Source organism: Lipotes vexillifer, unplaced genomic scaffold (genome assembly GCF_000442215.2).
Source record: "Lipotes vexillifer unplaced genomic scaffold, Lipotes_vexillifer_v1.1 scaffold418, whole genome shotgun sequence".
NCBI classification, from domain to species: Eukaryota; Metazoa; Chordata; class Mammalia; order Artiodactyla; family Lipotidae; genus Lipotes; species Lipotes vexillifer.
The window spans coordinates 3,594,907-3,607,775 of record NW_006798629.1 but is presented as its reverse complement, the minus strand read 5'-3'; positions in this window follow the sequence as shown (position 1 = coordinate 3,607,775).

The window sequence follows — 12,869 nt, the reverse complement described above, 5'->3', positions numbered from 1 at the left end:
ATATATTTTTTTTTTTTTTTTACCAGCTTAACTTAGGAATAGATTTTTAGAAGTGGAGTACATGGTTGGAAAGATAATGCATATGTAATTTTTCTAGTTATTAACAAAATTTTCTCCATTGGTCTTCTACATTTCCATCAATAAGGTAAGAAGCTGCCTATATCCACACAGTTTTGTCAGCAGAGTATTTGTTGAACTGTGACTTTTGCCAATCTGGTAGGTAAGAAGAACCTCAAGTAACATTATTTTTATTTCCCTGATTTGGTGTAATGTTGAGTATCGTTTCATATGTTAAAGGGAGTATTTTATGTTTTAATCTGTGAGCTGCCTGTTCATGTTTTTTCCTCATTTATCTAGTAGGTTATTCCTTCTTCCCCTCAGATTTTAGGAGTTCTTTGTATAGTAGAGAATCACAATGTCTGGGATTGCCTTAAAATACTTCATAAATTTTCTAGTGGATTTTTCTTTTAATATTTGCTGGTTTTGCCTCTAGTTCTTTTTGTATATAATAACATTTATCTATCTTTAGTTGCTTTTAGATTTTAAGTTATAGTTAGGAAGAATTTCCCTATGCCCAAATTATAAAATTCTCTTTCAGTATCAATACAGTTTCAGTGTGCATATTTCTCAAGAACAAGAACGTTCTCTTACATCATCTTATTGTTGTTATTAAATTCAGGAAAAATAACATTTATAGTGTTCATAACTATTGTAACATTTTTCTTCAAATATTTGGTACAACTCACCAGTGAAGGAATCTGGGTCTGTGCTTTCCTTTGTGGGAAAGTTTTAGACTACTAATAACATCTCCTCACTTGTTATTGTTCTGTCCAGGTTATCTATTTCTTCTTGAATCAATTTCAGTAGTTTCTATGGTCAGTAGTTATGCCCCTCTTCCACTCCTGTTTTTAACGATTTTAATCATCGCTCTTTTTCTCTTGGAAAGTTTAGCTAAAGATTTGTTAATTATGTTGATTTTTTCTTTTTCTTTTTTTTTTTTTGTTGCGGTACGTGGGCCTCTCACTGATGTGGTCTCTCCCGTTGCAGAGCACAGGCTCTGGCGGGCTCCGCTTAATCATCGCTCTTTTTCTCTTGGAAAGTTTAGCTAAAGATTTGTTAATTATGTTGATTTTTTTTTTTTCTTTTTTTTTTTTTTGTTGCGGTACGTGGGCCTCTCACTGATGTGGTCTCTCCCGTTGCAGAGCACAGGCTCTGGACGCGCAGGCTCAGCGGCCATGGCTCATGGGCCCAGCCGTTCCGCGGCATGTGGGGTCTTCCTGGACCGGGGCATGAACCCGTGTCACCTGCATCAGCAGGCGGACTCTCAATCACTGCGCCACCAGGGAAGCCCTATGTTGATCTTTTCAAAAAACAAATTTTTGGTTTCATCGATTTTTCTCAATTGTTTTTCTATTCTTTATTTCATTAATTTCCACTCTAATCTTTATTTCCTTTCTTCTGCTTGCTTTAGGTTTAGTTTTCTTTTCTTCTTTCTAATGTCTTAAAGTAGAAGATTATCTTATTTATTTAAATCTCTTCTTTTTTAATATGGTGTTTTCAGCTATCAGTTGCCTCTAGGTACTGCATAGCTGCATTCCATAAGTTTTCTTATGTTTTACCTTAATTTTCTTCATTCAAAATATTTTTAAAATTTTCTTTGTGATTTCTTTCCTGACCCATTATTTTAGGAGTTTGTGTTTCCATTTCCACATATTTGTGAATTTCCCAAATTTTCTGTTATTGATTTATTTCTGTTATTTATTTCATTGTGCTTGGGAAACATACTTAAATGATTTAAACCATTTTAAATTTATTGAAATTTGCTTTATGGCCTAGAATATGCTCTATCTTGGACAATGTTCCATGTGTGAGAAGAATGTAATTTTTGCTGTTATTGGGTGAAGCGAGCTATAGATGTTTGTTAGATATTTGATTTATAGTAGTTCAAGTCTTCTGCTTTCTTGTTGATTTATTGACTAGCTGATCTATCTATTATTGAAAGTGGGTATTAAAGTCTCCAGCTATTATTGTTAAATTGTCTATTTCTCCTTTCAATTCTGTCAGTTTTTGCTTAATGCATTTTCGGGGCTCTATTTTTATGTGCCTATATGTTTAAAATTGTTAATATACCTAATGATTGACTCTTTCATTATTATTATTATACTCTTTTATTATAAAGAAGAGTCCTCCTTTATAATAACATTTGTAGTAAAGTCTGTTTCATCTGATTATTAGCATAACCACTTCAGTTTTCTTATGGCTCCTGTTTGCATGACATTCTTTGTCAGTTGATATTCATAAGCGAGATTGATCTATAAATTTTCTTTTATTGGGCAACTCCCATCACCTTTGGTATCAATGTTATACTTGCTCTGTAAAAAAAATAGAAAATTTTCTTTCCTTTTTCATGTTTTGAAAAGTTATGAATACATTTTGAAATAATAATGAAAATTAGATTATGGACTTGAACATTAGATGACTCCAGAGAACTATGGTTAATTTCATGATATTATGGCTACATAAGAAAATATTTTAATTGTAAGTGATACATATTGCAGTATTAGAGACAAAGTGACACAATGTCTGGGATTGCTTTAAAATACTTCAGCAAGGAGAAAAATAACTGAAATCTTTATCATTATTAAATCTCGATGATGGCTACATGCAGTTTGTTGTATTCTTTCTATTTTCTGTGTATTTAAATGTTTTTAATAATATAAGATAGACATAAGTTCTAACTCAGATTTATTTGAATTTTCAAGTATTAAGTCAAGGAATCTATATATTTTTAAAAACCTTTCAAGAATATTGTTTAAACCCACAAGAAGAGAGGAGCTTCAAGATGGCAAAAGAGTAAGACGTGGAGATCACCTTCCTCCCCACAAATACATCAGAAAAACATCTACATGTGGAAAAACTCCTACAAAGCACCTACTGAACGCTGGCAGAAGACCTCAGACATCCCAAAAGGCAAGAAACTCCCCACGTACCTGGTTAGGGCAAAAGAAAAAAGAAAAAACAGAGACAAGAAATAGGGATGGGACCTGCACCAGTGGGAGGGAGCTGTGATGGAGGAAAGGTTTCCACACACTAGGAAGCCCCTTCGCGGAGGGACACTGCAGGTGATGGAGGGGGGAAGCTTCGGAGCTGCGGAGGAGAGTGCAGCAACAGGGGTGCAGAGGACAAAGTGGAGTGATTCCACACAGAGGATTGGTACCAACCAGCACTCACCAGCCAGAGAGGCATGTCTGCTCACCCGCCAGGATGGGGGTGGGGGGGGCGGCGCTGAGGCTCCAGCTTCGGTCGGATCCCAGGAAGAGGACTGGGGTTGGCTGCATGAACACAGCCTGAAGGGGGTTAGTGTGCCAGAGCTAGCCGGGAGGGAGTCCAGGAAAAGGTCTGGAGCTGCTGAAGAGGCAAGAGACTTTTTCTTGCCTCTCTGTTTCCTGGTGCACAAGGAGAGGGGATTAAGAGCGCCGCTTAAAGGAGCTCCAGAGATGGGCGTGAGCCGTGGCTAACAGGGCGGACCCCAGAGACGGACATGAGATGCTAAGACTGCTACTGCAGCCACCAAGAAGCCTGTGTGCAAGCACACATCATTTTTCACACCTCCCCTCCCAGAAGCCTGAGCAACCCGCCACTGCCAGGGTCCCGTGATCCAGGGACAACTTCCCCAGGAGATCACATGTTGTGCCTCAAGCTGGTGCAACGTCACACCGACCTCTGCCGCCACAGGTTCACCCCACACTCCGTACCCCTCCCTCCCCCGGCCTGAGTGAGCCAGAGCCTCTGAAGCAGCTGCTCCTTTAACTCCATACTGTCTGAGTAAAGAACAGATGCCCTCAGGTGACCTACACACAGAGGCGGGTCCAAATCCAAAGCTGAATCCCAGGAGCTCTGCAAAGGAGAGAAAGGGAAATCTCTCCCAGCAGCCTCAGAAGCAGTGGATTAAATCTCCACAATCAACTTGATGTACCCTGTATCTGTGGAATACCGGAATAGAAAACAAATCATCCCAAATTGAGGAGGTGGGCGTTGGGAGCAACGATATTTATATATATTTTTCCCTTTTTCTCTTTTCGTGAGTGTGTATGTGTATGCTTCTGTGTATGATTTTGTCTGTATAGCTTTGCATTTACCATTTGTCCTAGGGTTCGGTCTGTCTACTTTTTCGGTTTTCTCTTTTTTAGTATAGTTTTCAGCAATTGTTATCATTGGTGGATTTGTATTTTGGTTTTGGTGTTCTCTTCTTTCTTTCTTTCTTTCTTTTTTAAAAATTACTTAATTTTTTAAAATAATTTTTTTATTTTAATAACTTATTAGTTTAATTTAATTTAATTTTATCTTCTTCTTTCTTTCTTTCTTTTTTCCTTACTTTTATTCTGAGCCATCTGGATGACAGGCTTTTGGTGCTCCAGCCAGACATCAGGGCTGTGCCTCTGAGGTGGGAGAGCCAACTTCAGGACACTGGTCCACCAGAGACCTCCCAGCTCCACGTAACATCAAATGGCGAAAATCTCCCAGAGATCTCCATCTCAACACCAAGACCAAGCTCTACTCAATGACCAGCAAGCTACAGTGCTGGACCCTATGCCAAACAACTAGCAAGACAGGAACTCAACCCCACCCATTAGCAGAGAGGCTGCCTAAAATCATAATGTCACAGACACCCCCAAACGCACCACCAGACGTGGACCTGCTGACCAGAAAGACAAGATCCAGCCTCATCCACCAGAACACAGGCACTAGTCCCCTCCACCAGGAAGCCTACACAACCCACTGAACTAACCTTAGCCAATGGGGGCAGAAACCAAAAACAACGGGAACTATGAATGTACAGCCTGCGAAAAGGAGACCCCAAACACAGTAAGTTAAGCAAAATGAGAAGACAAAGAAGCACACAGCAGATGAAGGAGAAGGTAAACACCCACCAGACTTAACAAAGGAAGAGGAAATAGGCAGTCTACCTGAAAAAGACTTCAGAGTAATGATAGTTAAGATGATCCCAAATCTTGGAAATAGATTGGAAAATATACAGGAAACGTTTAACCTGGACCTAGAAGAATGAAAGAGCAAACAAACAACCATGAAAACCACAAAAAAATGAAATTAAATATTCTCTAGAAGGGATTTATAGCAGAATAACTGAGGCAGAAGAACAGATAAGTGACCTGGAAGATAAAATAGTGGAAATAACTACTGCAGAGCAGAATAAAGAAAAAAGAATGAAAAGAATTGAGGACAGTCTCAGAGACTTCTGGGACAACATTAAATGCACCAACATTCAAATTATAGGGGTCCCAGAAGAAGAAGAGAAAAAGAAAGGGACTGAGAAAATATTTGAAGTGGTTATACTTGAAAACGTCCCTATTATGGAAAAAGAAAGAGTCAGTCAAGTCCAGGAGGCACAGAGAGTCCCATACAGGAAAAGTCCAAGGAGAAACATGCCAAGACACATATTAATGAAACTATCAAAATTAAATACAAAGAAAAAATATTAAAAGCAGCAAGGGAAAAACAACAAATAATATACAAGGGAATCCCCATAAGGTTAATAGCTGATCTTTCAGCAGAAACTCTGCAAGCTAGAAGGGAGTGGCAGGACATATTCAAAGTGATGAAGGAGAAAAACCTACAATGAAGATTCCTCTATCCAGCAAGGATCTCATTCATATTTGACAGGGAAATTAAAACCTTTACAGACAAGCAAAAGCTAAGAGAATTCAGCAACATCAAACCAGCTTTACAAAAAATGGTAAAGGAACTTCTCTAGGCAGGAAACACAAGAGAAGAAAAAGACTTACAATAATAAACCAAAAACAATTCAGAAAATGGTAATAGGAACATACATATTGATAATTACCTTAAAAGTAAATGGATTAAATGCTCCAACCAAAACACATAGACTGGCTGAATGGATACAAAAACAAGATCCTTATACATGCTGTCTACAAGAGACCCACTTCAGACCTAGGGACACATACAGACAGAATATGAGGGGATAGAAAAAGATATTCCATGCAAATGGAAATCAAAAGAAACCTAGAGTAGGAATTCTCATATGAGACAAAATAGACTTTAAAATAAAGACTGTTAGAAGAGACAAAGAAGGACACTACATAATGATCAAGGGATCAATCCAAGAAGACATAACAATTGTAAATATTTATGCACCCAACATAGGAGCACCTCAATACATAAGGCAAATACTAACAGCCATAAAAGGGGAAATCGACAGTAACACATTCATAGTAGGGGACGTTAACACCCCACTTTCACCAATGGACAGATCATCCAAAATAAAAATAAAAAAGGAAACACAGGCTTTAAATGATACATTAAACAAAATGGACTTAATTGATATTTATAGGACATTCCATCCAAAAACAACAGAATACACATTCTCCACAGGTGCTCATGGAACATTCTCCAGGATAGATAATATCTTGGGTCACAAACAAAGCCTTGATAAATTTTACAAAAGTGAAATCGTGTCAAGCATCTTTTCTGACCACAACGCTATAAGACTAGATATCAATTAAAGGAAAAATATGTAAAAAATACAAACACATGGAGGCTAAGCAACACACTGCTTAATAACCAAGAGATCACTGAATAAATCCAAGAGTAAATCAAAAAATACCTAGAAACAAATGACAATGAAAACATGACGACCCAAAGCCTATGGAATACAGCAAAAGTAGTTCTAAGAGGGAAGTTTATAGCAACAAAATCTACCTTAAGAAACAAGAAACATCTCAAATAATCAACCTAACCTTACATCTAAAGCAATTAGAGAAAGAAAAACAAAAAAAACCCAAAGTTGGCAGAAGGAAAGAAATCATAAAGATCAGATCAGAAATAAATGAAAAAGAAATGAAGGAAACAAGAGCAAATATCAATAAAACTGACACCTTGGGCTTCCCTGGTGGCGCAGTGGTTGGGAGTCCATCTGCTGATGCAGGGGACACGGGTTCGTGCCCCGGTCCGGGAAGATCCCACATGCCGCGGAGCGGCTGGGCCCGTGAGCCAGGACCGCTGAGCCTGTGCGTCCGGAGCCTGTGCTCCGCAACGGGAGAGGCCACAACAGTGAGAGGCCCGCATACCACAAAAAAAAAAAAAAAAAACTGACACCTTTTTCTTTGAGCAGATAAACAAAATTGAAAAACCATTAGCCAGACTCATCAAGAAAAAGAGAGAGAAGACTCAAATCAATAGAATTAGAAATGAAAAAGGGGAAGTAACAACTGACACTGCAGAAATACAAAGGATCATGAGAGATTACTACAAGCAACTACATGCCAATAAAATGGACAACCTGGAAGAAATGGACAAATTCTTAGAAATGCACAACCTTCTGAGACTGAACCAGGAAGAAATAGAAAATATGAACAGACCCATCACAAGCACTGATATTGAAACTGTGATTTAAAATCTTCCAACAAACAAAACCCAGGATCAGATGGCTTCACAGGTGAATTCTATCAAACATTTAGAGAATAGCTAACACCTATCCTTCTCAAACTGTTCCAAATATAGCAAGGGAAGGAACACTCCCAAACTCATTCTATGAGGCCATCATCACCCTCATCCCAAAAACAGACAAAGATGTCACAAAAAAAGAAGACTACAGACCATATCACTGATGAACATAGATGCAAAAATCCTCAACAAAATACTAGCAAACAGGATCCAACAGCACATGAAAAGGATCATACACCATGATCAAGTTGGGTTTATCCCAGGAATGCAAGGATTCTTCAATATATGCAAATCAATCAACATGATACACCATATTAACAAATTGAAGGAGAAAAACTATATGATCATCTCAATAGATGCAGAGAAAGCTTTTGACAAAATTCAACACCTATTTATGATAAAACCCTGCAGAAAGTAGGCATAGAGGGAACTTACTTAAACATAATAAAGGCCATATATGAGAAACCCACAGCCAACATCGTCCTCAATGATGAAAAACTGAAACCATTTCCACTAAGATCAGGAACAAGACAAGGTTGCCCACTCTCACCACTATTATTCAACATAGTTTTCGAAGTTTTAGCCACAGCAATCAGAGAAGAAAAGGAAATAAAAGGAATCCAAATCAGAAGAGAAGAATTAAATCTGTCACTGTTTGCAGATGACCTGATACTATACACAGAGAATCCTAAAGACGCTAACAGAAAACTACTAGAGTTAATCAATTAATTTGGTAAAGTAGCAGGATACAAAATTAATGCACAGAAATCTCTTGCATTCCTGTACACTAATGACAAAAAATCTGAACGTGAAATTAAGAAAACACTCCCATTTACCACTGCAACAAAAAGATTAAAATACCTAGGAATAAACCTACCTAAGGAGACAAAAGACTTGTATACATAAAATTATAAGACACTGATGAAAGCAATTAAAGATGATATAAATAGATGGAGAGATATACTATGTTCTTGGATTGGAAGCATCAACATTGTGAAAATGACTATACTACCCAAAGTAATCTACAGATTCAATGCAATCCCTATGAAACTACCAATGGCATTTTTCACAGAACCACAACAAAAAATTTCACAATTTGTATGGAAACACAAAAGACCCTGAATAGCCAAAGCAATCTTGAGAACGAAAAACGGACCTGGAGGAATCAGGCCCCCAGACGTCAGACTATACTACAAAGCCACAGTAATCAAGACAGTATGGTACTGCCACTAAAACAGAAGTATAGATCAGTGGAACAGGATAGAAAGCCCAGAGATATGGGCTTTCTATCTATGACACACATATGGTCACCTTATGTTTGATAAAGGAGGCAAGAATATACAATGGAGAAAAGACAGCCTCTTCAATAATTGGTGCTGGGAAAACTGGACAGCTACATGTAAAAGAATGAAATTAGAACACTCCTTAACACCATACACAAAAGTAAACTCAAAATGGGTTATAGACCTGAATGTAAGGCCAGACGCTATCAAACTCTTAGAGGAAAACATAGGCAGAACACTCTATGACATAAATCACAGCCACATCCTTTTTGACCCACCTCCTAGAGAAATGGAAATAAAAACAAAAATAAACAAATTGAACCTAATGAAACTTCAAAGCTTTTGCACAGCAAAGGAATCCATAAGCAAGATGAAAAGTCAACTCTCAGAATGGGAGAAAATATTTGCAAATGAAGCAACTGATGAAGGATTAATCTCTTAAAGTTACAAGCAGCTCATGCAGCTCAATATTAAAAAAACAAACAACCCAATCCAAAAACGGGCAGAAGACCTAAATAAACATTTCTCCAAAGAAGATATATAAATTGCCAACAAACACATGAAAGAATGCTCAACATCATTAATCATTGAGAAATGCAAATCAAAACTACAATGTGATGTCATCTCTCACCAGTCAGAATGGCAATCCTCAAAAAATCTACAAACAATAAATGCTGGAGTGGGTGTGGAGAAAAGGGAACCCTTATACACTGTTGGTGGGAATGTAAATTGATACAGCCACTATGGAGAAAAGTATGGAAGTTCCCTAAAAAACTAAAAATAGAACTACCATGTGACCCAGCAATCCCACTCCTGGGCATATACCCTGAGAAAACCATAATTCAAAATAAGAGTCATGTACCACAATGTTCATTGCAGCTCTATTTACAATAGCCAGGAAATGAAAGCAACCTAAGTGTCCATCAACAGATGAATGGATAAAGAATATTACTCATCCATAAAAAGAAACGGAATTGAGTTATTTGTAGTGAGGTGCATGGACCTAGAGTCTGTTATATAGAGTGAAGTAAGTCAGAAAGAGAAAAACAAATACCGTATGCTAACACATATATATGGAATCTAAAAAAAAGAGAGAGAAGAAAAGGTCATGAAGAACCTAGGGGCAAGAGAGGAATAAAGATGCAGACCTACTAGAGAATGGAGTTGAGGACACGGGTAGGGGGAAGGGTAAGCTGGGATGAAGTGAGAGAGTGGTAGTGTATATATGGACATATACATACTACCAATTGTAAAATAGATAGCTAGTCAGAAGCAGTCGCATAGCACAGGGAGATCAGCTCGGTGCTTTGTGACCACCTAGAAGAGTGGGATAAGGAGGGTGGGAAACAGAGAGACGCAAGAGGGAAGAGATATGTGGATATATGTATATATATAACTGATTCACTTTGTTATAAAGCAGAAACTAACACACCATTGTAAAGCAATTATACTCCAACAAAAATGTTAAAAAAAAAAAAACACAAGAACAAACAGGGAGAGAGAGACATTTTCAGGTAAGAGGTTTTAATAAAAATTCTGGAGATGGAAAGCATATGGAGGTGTTGGAATTGATGAAGTAGAGTGGAGGAAGGCAAGGTTAGAGTTTTTGCAAAGAGAAATACAGAAAAGGGGAGGGATGATGTGCACTACAAGCACAGATGCATCAATTAAGCGACACACAGGTGTGCGCTGTGGTGATAAAAACAGAAGGAATTTGGATGAAAGTCTGTATTTGGAGAGCTGACCTCTTTACCTCCCACTACAGCAAACAGAACCCAAGCAGCCAGATTTTTATCTCAGATAAGATATTGGAAATTTCTCTCTTTAGAAATTCAATAGCCCAGATAAAAGACATGGCATTTGAATGACTTCTCTGGGTCTAGCACTATACCATTCACTTCTAGAAATGTAAAAGTTGCTTCAAGAGGAACTTACCTTTAGTAGAACTCATATGGACTTCCAGAAACAATAACAAACTAAAAAACTATAGGTATGTCCAACTTGCAAAGAGCTCTTAGATTTGCTTTCATTGTGGTATCTATCCACACAAATGTCACGTTCTCAGAGAAGGTTACCTAGAACTTTCCATGTGCTTTCCCCCTCAACTTTATTGAGATATTATTGACATATAACACTGTGTAAACTTAAGATGTACAATGTGATGATTTGATACATGAATATATCATAAAATGTTTACCACATTAAGTTTAGTGAACCCATCCTTTCCCTTACATAATTACAATTTTTTTCTTTTTGTTGGTGTTATGGTGAGAACATTAAAGCTCTACTGTCATAGCAACTTTCACATATGCAATACAGTGTTGTTAACTATAGTCCCCATGCTGTACCTTAACATCCCAGAACTTTTTCATCTTATAACTGAGAGTTTGTTCCCTTTGACAATATCTCCCCATTTCCCCCATCCCCAGCTTCTGACAACCACTTGTCTACTCTCTATGAGTAGAATTTTCTACTGAAGTTTCTATGAGTTGTTTTTAGATTCCATATGTAAGTGAGTCTTGCTACACTTTGACACAGCATCTCACTGTTTGATGAACAAATTTCTGAAGTAAGTTTGCTCTGGTTCCAATCCTGTCTTCACTACTCACTAGATTGCATTTCCTAGACTCCCTTGCTGTTAAGGACCACCAATGGAACGTGAGCACAAGTTGTGTGTGCTGCTTTGAGACCTCCCATGTGTGGTCTTTCCCCCATTCACCTACTTGGAACCTCCACTGTGAACTTGGTGGCCTCAGAATGAAAGACATCTGTGTCCCTTGCTTAGTGCTTAGAAGGTTGTTCTCTGTGCATGGGTAATGCCTAGCTTAGGCTATATATGAGTGAGAAGCAAACTTGCATTGCATTGAGCCACTGAGATTTGGTAGTTTACTCTTTCAGAGAAGCCAGGTTCACTCTAGCTAATACACCATTCTTTCCTGCTTTCATATCCATCTTAGCAAATAAAAACACAAGCCCAGTTGTACCAAAAGAAGTCAAGGAAAAGCGATGGCTTCACTTTTACTCTTTGTTCCCTTGTAGATAAGCCATTAGTTATTCTACACACTGCAGGGTAAGCAGTGGAATGTTTCAAAAGACCACAGAATGCTCATTTCCAATAAGCAATGGATAGTAACAACAGTAACAGTAATACCATTAATGGCAATAATAATAAACATTAATCTCTCTTCAGCAAACCCTGAATGGTGTTCAGTGGCCCAAGGGCCATTATGACTCAGGTGTGACTAGGACCCACTGTGGGCCTTTTCTAAAGGAAAGAGGGGGACACAAACCTCTGGGCCTGGCACAAAATAGAACATAACCTCCTTCCCTCTGCTGCTTTTCACAAGAAGCCAAAGGACATCTGTCAGGGCAAAAGCTTTCCACAGAGCCTCCGAGTATGAGAATGCCTGGTGCAGAACGCTTTTACTGGAGAGCACCAGGCAGGCATAATGAAGTCAGTAATTTCTCCTGCCTGCAGCCTTGAATTAGGCCACATGGTAGAGCCTTTTAGGCTGATGAAAAAAATACCACAGAACTTTAGAAAAATGGTTACGCCTTATTAAATTATTTGAAATCTCTGGAGTTGCATCTCTTTTATGGCTCCAAATTGGCATACCTGTTAACTTAAAGTGTTCAAATTTCTCTAAAATATTATTGTATTTAAGACAGAGTGCCATCCCCAAACTGCACATGAATTACAGAGCATCAGGGGAAGAGAGAGCGACTCACCGGTTCCCAGCTTAAAAACCTTTACCACAATCAGTAGTTAGTAGCTTTCAGAAACATTTGCTGGATAAGTAACCATGGTCAAATTGCATAATTTGGCCCTCGCTCCCTCCTCTCTTTTCTTTTATTCTGGGGTTTTGAGTGCTGGTCTAAGAGCTATAATTTCATCTTTAGGCATATTTCTTCAGGCATTCTTAATGAGGAATTTGATTTGTCCTGTCCTGCTTTCCTGAATTCAGCCTTTTAGGGATTTGGGTTTGGGAGAGTGTGGGAAAAAGGGAATGTGGAATACCACCACGCTGCTGAGAAAATACAGTCTAAGGATTGGAAGAGACTGTGAATTATCTTTTTTCTCCCTTAGGCAGGGCTATATCTAAA